A 9,255-nucleotide genomic window follows, 5' to 3' on the forward strand; every position below is an offset into this window, starting at 1 on the left:
ACTTTACTATGAGTTTGTGTGTTTTTCTGTGATTTCAGGTAAATTCTGGCTGAAATTGAGGGACTTGAGCAAAACTCTGAAAAAGGCTGACAAAAGGACTGCTGATGCTGTTGGAATCTGACCTCCCTGCACTCGAAATGGATTTTCTGGAGCTACAGAACTCCAATTGGCGCGCTCTTAACGGCGTTGGAAAGTTGACTTCCAGAGCTTTCCAGCAATATATAATAGTCCATACTTTATTCGAAGATTGACGACGTAACTTGGCGTTGAACGCCAAGTACATGCTGCTGTCTGGAGTTAAACGCCAGAAAAACGTCATGATCCGGAGTTGAACGCCCAAAACACGTCATAACTCGGAGTTCAACTCCAAGAGAAGCCTCAGCTCGTGGATTGATCAAGCTCAGCCCAAGCACACACCAAGTGGGCCCCGGAAGTGGATTTATGCATCAATTACTTACTCATGTAAACCCTAGTAGCTAGTCTAGTATATATAGGATATTTATCTATTGTATTAGACATCTTTTGACAGTTTAATCTCTTTGATCATTCGGTCACTTGATCATGGAGAGGGCTGGCCATTCGGCCATGCCTGAACCTCTTTTACTTATGTATTTTCAACGGTGGAGTTTCTGCACACCATAGATTAAGGGTGTGGAGCTCTGTTGTACCTCAAGTATTAATGCAATTCCATTGTCTTTTATTCACTTCTCTTTTATTCTTATTCCAAGATATTCATTCGTACCCAAGAACATGATGAATGTGATGATAAGTAACCCTCATTATCATTCTCACTTATGAACGCACGTGATTGACAACCACTTCCGTTCTACATGCAACAAGAGCTTGAATGTGTATCTCTTAGATTTCCCAACAGAATCTTCGTGGTATAAGTTAGATAGATGGCGGCATTCATGAGGATCCGGAAGGTCTAAACCTTGTCTGTGGTATTCCTAGTAGGACTCTATGATTGAATGACTGTGACGAGCTTCAAACTCCTGAAGGCTGGGCGTGATGACAAGCGCAAAAGAATCAAGGGATTCTATTCCAACCTGATTGAGAACCGACAGATGATTAGCCGTGCTGTGACAGAGCATAGGAACGTTTTCACTGAGAGGATGGGATGTAGCCATTGACAACGGTGATGCCCTACATACAGCTTGCCATGGAAAGGAGTAAGAAGGATTGAGTTGAAGCAATGGCAGAGCAGGCGTCCTTGAGCCATACAGTATCTCCATATGCTTATCTGAAATTCCTACCAATGAATCTGCATAAGTATTCTATCCTTTTTATTATTTATTTTCTTATTTCTATTTTTGAAAACCCATGAACCAATTTAATCTGCCTAACTGAGATTTACAAGGTGACCATAGCTTGCTTCATACCAACAATCTCTGTGGGATCGACCCTTACTCACGTAAGGTTTATTACTTGGACGACCCAGTACACTTGCTGGTTAGTTGAACGGAGTTGTGTCCACTCATGCCAAATACCTAAATTCCACAATTTTACAATGAATGCAATTCAAAGAATAGTGATTACAATTTCGTCCACCAACGCGTGCCCAAACTGAGTTGTGCTGGGGTACGGTGTCAGCCTAGGATTGGAACAACTCTCTGGAATATGTACCAGGAGTGCAGGTAGCGCAATCGAGACACGCACGCAAAGCGTGCGTGTGCGTGCATTACTAGTGCGCATAAATTGTGATCATCAATGGCGCCATCAACATGGTACGCACAATTGTAATCTCAACTCTTTATCACAACTTCACACAACTAACCAGCAAGTGCACTGGGTCGTCCAAGTAATAAACCTTACGCGAGTAAAGGTCGATCCCACGGAGATTGTTGGTATGAAGCAAGCTATGGTCACCTTGTAAATCTTAGTCAGGCAGATTCAAATGGTTATGGATGATATATGAATAAAGTATAAAGATAGAGATACTTATGTAATTCATTGGTGAGAATTTCAGATAAGCGAATGGAGATGCTTTATCCCTTCTGTCTCTCTACTTTCCTAGTGTCTTCATCCAATCCTTCTTACTCCTTTCCATGGCAAGCTGTATGTAAGGTTTCACCGTTGTCAGTGGCTACCTCCCATCCTCTCAGTGAAAATGTTCTACGCACCCTATCACGGCACGGCTAATCATCTGTTGGTTCTCAATCAGGTTGGAATAGAATCCAGTGATTCTTTTGCGTCTATCACTAACGCCCAGCCTTCAGGAGTTTGAAGCTCGTCACAGTCATTCAATCATTGAATCCTACTCAGAATACCACAGACAAGGTTTAGACCTTCCGGATTCTCTTGAATGCCGCCATCAATTCTAGCTTATACCACGAAGATTCCGATCAAGGGATCCAACAGATAAACATTCAAGCCTTGTTTGCTTGTAGAACAGAAGAGGTTGTCAGGCACTCGTTCATAAGTGAGAATGATGATGAGTGTCACATAATCATCACATTCATCATGTTCTTGGGTGCAAATGAATATCTTAGAACAAGAACAAGCTGAATTGAATAGAAGAACAATAGTAATTGCATTAATACTCGAGGTACAGCAGAGCTCCACACCTTAATCTATGGTGTGTAGAAACTCCACCGTTGAAAATACATAAGAACAAGGTCTAGGCATGGCCGTGAGGCCAGCCCCCATGATCTAAGATAGCATAAGAATAAAGATAGCTACCAAGATAAGAATACAATAGTATAAGGTCCTATTTGTAGAGAACTAGTAGCCTACGGTTTACAAGGATAAGTAAATGACATAAAAATCCACTTCCGGGCCCACTTGGTGTGTGCTTGGGCTGAGCATTGAAGCATTTTCGTGTAGAGACTTCTCTTGGAGTTAAACGCCAGCTTTTGTGCCAGTTTGGGCATTTAACTCCCATTTTTGTGCCAGTTCCGGCGTTTAACGCCGGGCAGTTTTGAGCTGATCTGGAACGCCGGTTTGGGCCATCAAATCTCGGGCAAAGTATGGACTATTATATATTGCTGGAAAGCCCAGGATGTCTACTTTCCAACGCAGTTGATAGCGCGCCAATTGGGCTTCTGTAGCTCCAGAAAATCCACTTCGAGTTCAGGGAGGTCAGAATCCAACAGCATCTGCGGTCCTTTTCAGCCTCTGAATCAAATTTTTGGTCAGGTCCCTCAATTTCTGCCAGTACCTGAAATCACAGAAAAACACACAATCTCATAGTAAAGTTTAGAAAAGTGAATTTTAACTAAAAACTAATAAAAATATACTAAAAACTAACTAAAACATACTAAAAACATACTAAAAACAATGCCAAAAAGCGTATAAATTATCCGCTCATTGATGAGCGGATAATTTGTATACTTTTTGGCATTATTTTTAGTATGTTTTTGGTATGATATAGTTAGTTTTTAGTATATTTTTATTAGTTTTTAGTTAAAATTCTCTTTTCTGGACTTTACTATGAGTTTGTGTGTTTTTCTGTGATTTCAGGTATTTTCTGGCTGAAATTGAGGGACCTGAGCAAAAATCTGATTCAGAGACCAAAAAGGACTGCAGATGCTGTTGGATTCTGACCTCCCTGCACTCGAAGTGGATTTTCTGGAGCTACAGAAGCCCAACTGGCGCGCTCTCAACGGCGTTGGAAAGTAGACATCCTAGGCTTTCCATCAATATATGATAGTCCATACTTTGCCCAAGATTTGATGGCCCAAACCGGCGTTCAAAGTCACCTCAAGAAATCCCAGCGTTAAACGCTGGAACTGGCACCCAAATGGGAGTTAAACGCCCAAACTGGCACCAAAGCTGGCGTTTAACTCCAAGAAGAGTCTCTACACGAAATTTGCTTCATTGCTCAGCCCAAGCACACACCAAGTGGGCCCGGAAGAGGATTTTTATGTCATTTACTCATTTCTGTACACCTTAGGCTACTAGTTCTTATAAGTAGGACCTTTTACTATTGTAAAAGAGAGACTTTGGTAGCTATCTTCATTTTTATGCTATCTTAGATCATTGGGAGGCTGGCCATTCGGCCATGCCTAGACCTTATGCTTATGTATTTTCAACGGTGGAGCTTCTACACACCATAGATTAAGGTGTGGAGCTCTGCTGTACCTCGAGTATTAATGCAATTACTATTGTTCTTCCATTCAATTCCGCTTGTTCTTGTTCCAAGATATCACTTGTTCTTCAACTTGATGAAGGTGATGATTGACGCCCATCACCATTCTCACTCATGAACAAAGTGACTGACAACCACTCTTGTTCTACAAGCATTTGAGGCTTGGTGAATATCTCTTGGATTCCTGATTGCACGATGCATGGTTGATCGCCTGACAACCGAGTGCTCGCCTGACAAACGAGCCAACCATTCCGTGAGATCAGAGTCTTCGTGGTATAGGCAGGACCTGATGGCGGCATTCAAGAGAATCCGGAAGGTCTAAACCTTGTCTGTGGTATTCTGAGTAGGATTCAATGATTGAATGACTGTGACGTGCTTCAAACCTGTAACCTACTGGGCGTTAGTGACAGACGCAAAAGAGTGATTCTATTCCGGTAGGGGAGGGAACCAAACCGGTGATTAGCCGCACTGTGACAGAGTGCATGAGCATTAGTTTTCACTGTGAGGATGGGAGGTAGCTGCTGACAACAGTGAAACCCTACACGAGCTTGCCATGGAAAGGAGTAAGAAGAATTGGATGAAGACTGTAGGAAAGCAGAGAGACGGAAGGGAAGGCATCTTCATGCGCTTATCTGAAGTTCCTACCAATGAATTACATAAGTATCACTATCTTTATCTTTTATGTTATTTTCGTTCATCACCATATACATTTGAGTTTGCCTGACTAAGATTTACAAGATGACCATAGCTTGCTTCAATACTAACAATCTCCGTGGGATCGACCCTTACTCGCGTAAGGTTTATTACTTGGACGACCCAGTGCACTTGCTGGTTAGTTGTGCGAAGTTGTGTAATGCCATGGTATTGAGCTACCAAGTTTTTGGGGTTCATGACCGGGGATTATGAGAGTTGTGAAAAAGTATTGTTCACAATTTTGCGCACCAAGTTTTTTGCGCCGTTGCCGGGGATTGTTCAAGTTTTGAGCAAGCTTTCGGTAACATCAGTGCCAAGATCCGGCAGCAACATCAAGTTTTGGTGTTATTGCCGGGGATTGTTCTAGTTTGGACAACTGACGGTTCATCTTGTTGCTTAGATTAGGTATTTTTCTTCAGAGTTCTTAAGAATGAATTCTAGTGTTTCAATGTGATGTTCTTATCATCACCAAAGCTGATTGATCTTCATCAATTTAGCTCTTGAATGCAATGTCCTGCTGAAGCTTGGCCGGCCATGTCTAATTTCTTTAGACTAAAGCTTTAGACTAACATTGCATGATTCCTGGAATTCTCATTAAGAATTTTGATACCTTTATTTTCTTTTTCTACATAATTTTCGAAAAAAAAATTATAAAATCATAAAATCCAAAAATATTTCTTTTTTGAGTCTAGAGTCTCATCTTAAGTTTAGTGTCAATTGCATGTTTCTGTTCTTATTGCATTCATGCATGTGTCCTCATTGATCTTCAAGTTGTTCTTGATGATTTCCTTGTTCTGATCTTTGAATTCTATTGACTTGAGTGTTTTGTGTGTCTCATATGCATTTTCGTTTTGTTAGTGTCAGTAGTATACAAACTGCTAAGTTTGGTGTCTTGCATGCATTGTCATTTGATTCTTGTTGCATTTTGGTTTGTCCTTATTATTAAAAATCCAAAAATATTTTTAATTTGTGTCTTTTCAAGTCAATAATACAGAGAATTGAAGATTCAGAACATACAGCAGAGGAATTGCACAGAAAAAGCTGGGCGTTCAAAACGCCCAGTGAAGAAGACAGACTGGCGTTTAAACGCCAGCCAGGGTACCTGGTTGGGTGTTTAACGCCCAAAAGGGTAGCATTTTGGGCGTTAAACGCCAGAATGGATACCATTCTGGGCGTTTAACGCCAGGATGGCACAAGGGGGAAGATTTTGTTTTCAAAATCAATTTTTTTTAAGTTTTCAAAGTTTTTCAAAATCAAATCTTTTTCAAATCAAATCTTTTCAATCAAATCTTTTTCAAAATCAATTTCTTTCCTTTTTCAAAGATACTTACTAACAATTAATGATTTGATTGAACATTTTTTTGCCTTTTCTGTTGAGGAAGGTTTTATGTTTGATTCATATCTTTTCTTGTTAGGCAAGTCATTAATTTTTAAAATCATATCTTTTCAAATTGTTTTCAAATCATATCTTTTAAAATTGTTTTCAAATCATATTTTCTCAATCACATTTTTTTTAAAACCAATCATATCTTCTTAATCACATCTTTTTCAAAATGGTTTTCAATCAAATCTTTTTAACTTCTAATTTCAAAGTCTTTTTCAAAAATCACTTGATTTCTTTCCACTCTTATTTTCGAAAATCAATTAGTGTTTTTCAAAAATTTTTCAAAATCTTTTACTTAATTTTCGAAAATTACTTCCCTTCTTCTCACATCCTTCTGTTTATGGACTAACACTATCCCTTAATGCAAAATTCGAACTCCATCTCCTTTGTTAAGTTCGAATTTTCCACTTCTGTCTTCTATTCTTCTTTTCCTCTGACACCTAAAGGAATCTCTATACTGTGACATAGAGGATTCCACATTTTCTTGTTCCCTTCTCTTTCTTATGAGCAGGAGCAAAGACAAAGGCATTCTTGTTGAGGCTGATCCTGAACCTGAAAGGACCTTGAAGAGAAAGCTAAGAGAAGCCAAAGTACAACTCTCTTTAGAGCACCTGGACGAACTCTTCAAGGAAGAAGAACAAATGGCAGCCGAAAACAACAACAATGCCAACAATGCAAGGAAGGTGCTTGGTGACTTTACTGCACCTACTCCCGACTTCTATGGGAGAAGCATCTCTATCCCTGCCATTGGAGCAAACAACTTTGAGCTTAAGCCTCAATTAGTTTCTCTAATGCAACAGAATTGCAAGTATCATGGACTTCCACTGGAAGATCCTCATCAGTTTTTAGCTGAGTTCTTGCAAATCTGTGACACAGTCAAGACTAATGGGGTTGACCCTGAGGTCTACAGACTGATGCTATTCCCTTTTGCTGTAAGAGACAGAGCTAGAACATGGTTGGACTCTCAACCTAAAGAAAGCCTGGACTCTTGGGAAAAGCTAGTCAATGCCTTCTTGGCAAAGTTCTTTCCACCTCAAAAATTGAGTAAGCTTAGAGTGGAAGTCCAAACCTTCAGACAGAAGGAAGGAGAATCCCTCTATGAAGCTTGGGAAAGATACAAACAATTGATCAGAAAGTGTCCCACTGATATGCTTTCTGAATGGAGCATCATAGGTATTTTCTATGATGGTCTCTCTGAACTGTCCAAGATGTCCTTGGATAGCTCTTCTGGAGGATCTCTTCATCTGAAGAAGACGCCTACAGAGGCTCAAGAGCTAATTGAAATGGTTGCAAATAACCAATTCATGTACACTTCTGAAAGGAATCCTGTGAACAATGGGACTAGTCAGAAGAAAGGAGTTCTTGAGATTGATGCTCTGAATGCCATTTTGGCTCAGAACAAGATATTGACTCAACAAGTCAATTTAATTTCTCAAAGTCTGTCTGGAATGCAAAATGCACCAAGCAGTACTAAGGATGCTTCATCTGAGGAAGAAGCTTATGATCTTGAGAACCCTTCAATGGAAGAGGTGAATTACCTAGGAGAACCCTATGGAAACACCTATAATTCTTCATGGAGAAATCACCCAAATCTCTCATGGAAGAATCAAGAGAGACCTCAACAAGGTTTCAACAATAATGGTGGAAGAAACAGGTTTAGCAATGGCAAGCCTTTTCCATCATCTTCTCAGCAACAGACAGAGAACTCTAAGCAGAACCCCTCTGACTTAGCAACCATGGTCTCTGATCTAATTAAAACCACTCAAAGTTTCATGAATGAAACAAGGTCCTCCATTAGAAATTTGGAGGCACAAGTGGGACAGCTGAGTAAGAAAATCACTGAACTCCCTCCAAGTACTCTCCCAAGCAATACAGAAGAAAATCCAAAAGGAGAGTGCAAAGCCCTAAACATGGCCGAATTTGGAGAGGAAGGAGAGCAAGTGAACGCCACTGAGGAAGACCTCAATGGGCGTGCACTGAACTCCAATGGGTTCCCTAATGAGGAACCATGGGAATCTGAGGCTCAAAATGAGACCATAGAGATTCCATTGGACTTACTTCTGCCTTTCATGAGCTCTGATGAGTATTCTTCCTCTGAAGAGGATGAGTATGTCTCTGAAGAGCAAGTTGCTAAATACCTTGGAGCAATCATGAAGCTAAATGACAAGTTATTTGGAAATGAGACTTGGGAGGATGAACCCCCTTTGCTCACCAAAGAACTGGATAACTTGTCTAGGCAGCAATTGCCTCAAAAGAGGCAGGACCCTGGGAAGTTTTCTATACCTTGTACCATAGGCACCATGACCTTCAAGAAGGCCTTGTGTGACTTAGGATCAAGCGTAAACCTCATGCCCCTCTCTGTAATGGAGAAATTAGGGATCTATGAGGTACAAGCTGCAAAAATCTCACTAGAGATGGCAGACAACTCAAGAAAACAAGCTTATGGACTTGTAGAGAATGTTTTGGTGAAGATTGAAGACCATTACATCCCTACTGATTTCATAGTCCTAGAGACTGGGAAATGCATGGATGAATCCATCATCCTTGGCAGACCCTTCCTAGCCACAGCAAAGGCTGTGATTGATGTTGATAGAGGAGAGTTGATCATTCAAGTGAATGAAGAATCCTTGGTGTTTAAGGCCCAAGGATATACCTCTGTCATCATGGAGAGGAAGCATGAAGGGCTTCTCTCAAAACAGAGCCAAACAGAGCCCCCACAACCAAACTCTAAGTTTGGTGTTGGGAGGCCACAACCAAACTCTAAGTTTGGTGTTGAACCCCCACATTCAAACTCTAAGTTTGGTGTTGGGAGGTTCCAACACGGTTCTGAGCATTTCTGAGGCTCCATGAGAGTCCTCTGTCAAGCTAATGACAATAAAGAAGCGCTTGTTGGGAGGCAACCCAATGTTTTATAATTAATTATTTTCTTTTGTTATTTTATCTTTTTTTGTAGGTTGATGATCATAAGAAGTCACAAAAACAATGAAAAAAGCAAAAACAAAATGAAAAAACAGGAAGAAAAACAGCACACCCTGGAGGAAGATGCTGCTGGCGTTTAAACGCCAGTCAGCCTAGCAGTTGGGCGTTT

At 40.6% G+C, this 9,255-nt stretch overlaps 1 non-coding gene across 1 annotated transcript; it reads right to left on the reverse strand.

The window, feature by feature from the left end:
* Positions 1 to 7,213: 7,213 nt before the first annotated feature.
* On the reverse strand, positions 7,214 to 7,321 carry LOC112704299 (small nucleolar RNA R71). The gene has a single exon (XR_003154932.1). It is a non-coding gene; the product is annotated as a small nucleolar RNA R71 (small nucleolar RNA).
* Positions 7,322 to 9,255: the final 1,934 nt, after the last annotated feature.

This window comes from Arachis hypogaea, chromosome 7, assembly GCF_003086295.3.
Source record: "Arachis hypogaea cultivar Tifrunner chromosome 7, arahy.Tifrunner.gnm2.J5K5, whole genome shotgun sequence".
Lineage (NCBI taxonomy): Eukaryota > Viridiplantae > Streptophyta > Magnoliopsida > Fabales > Fabaceae > Arachis > Arachis hypogaea.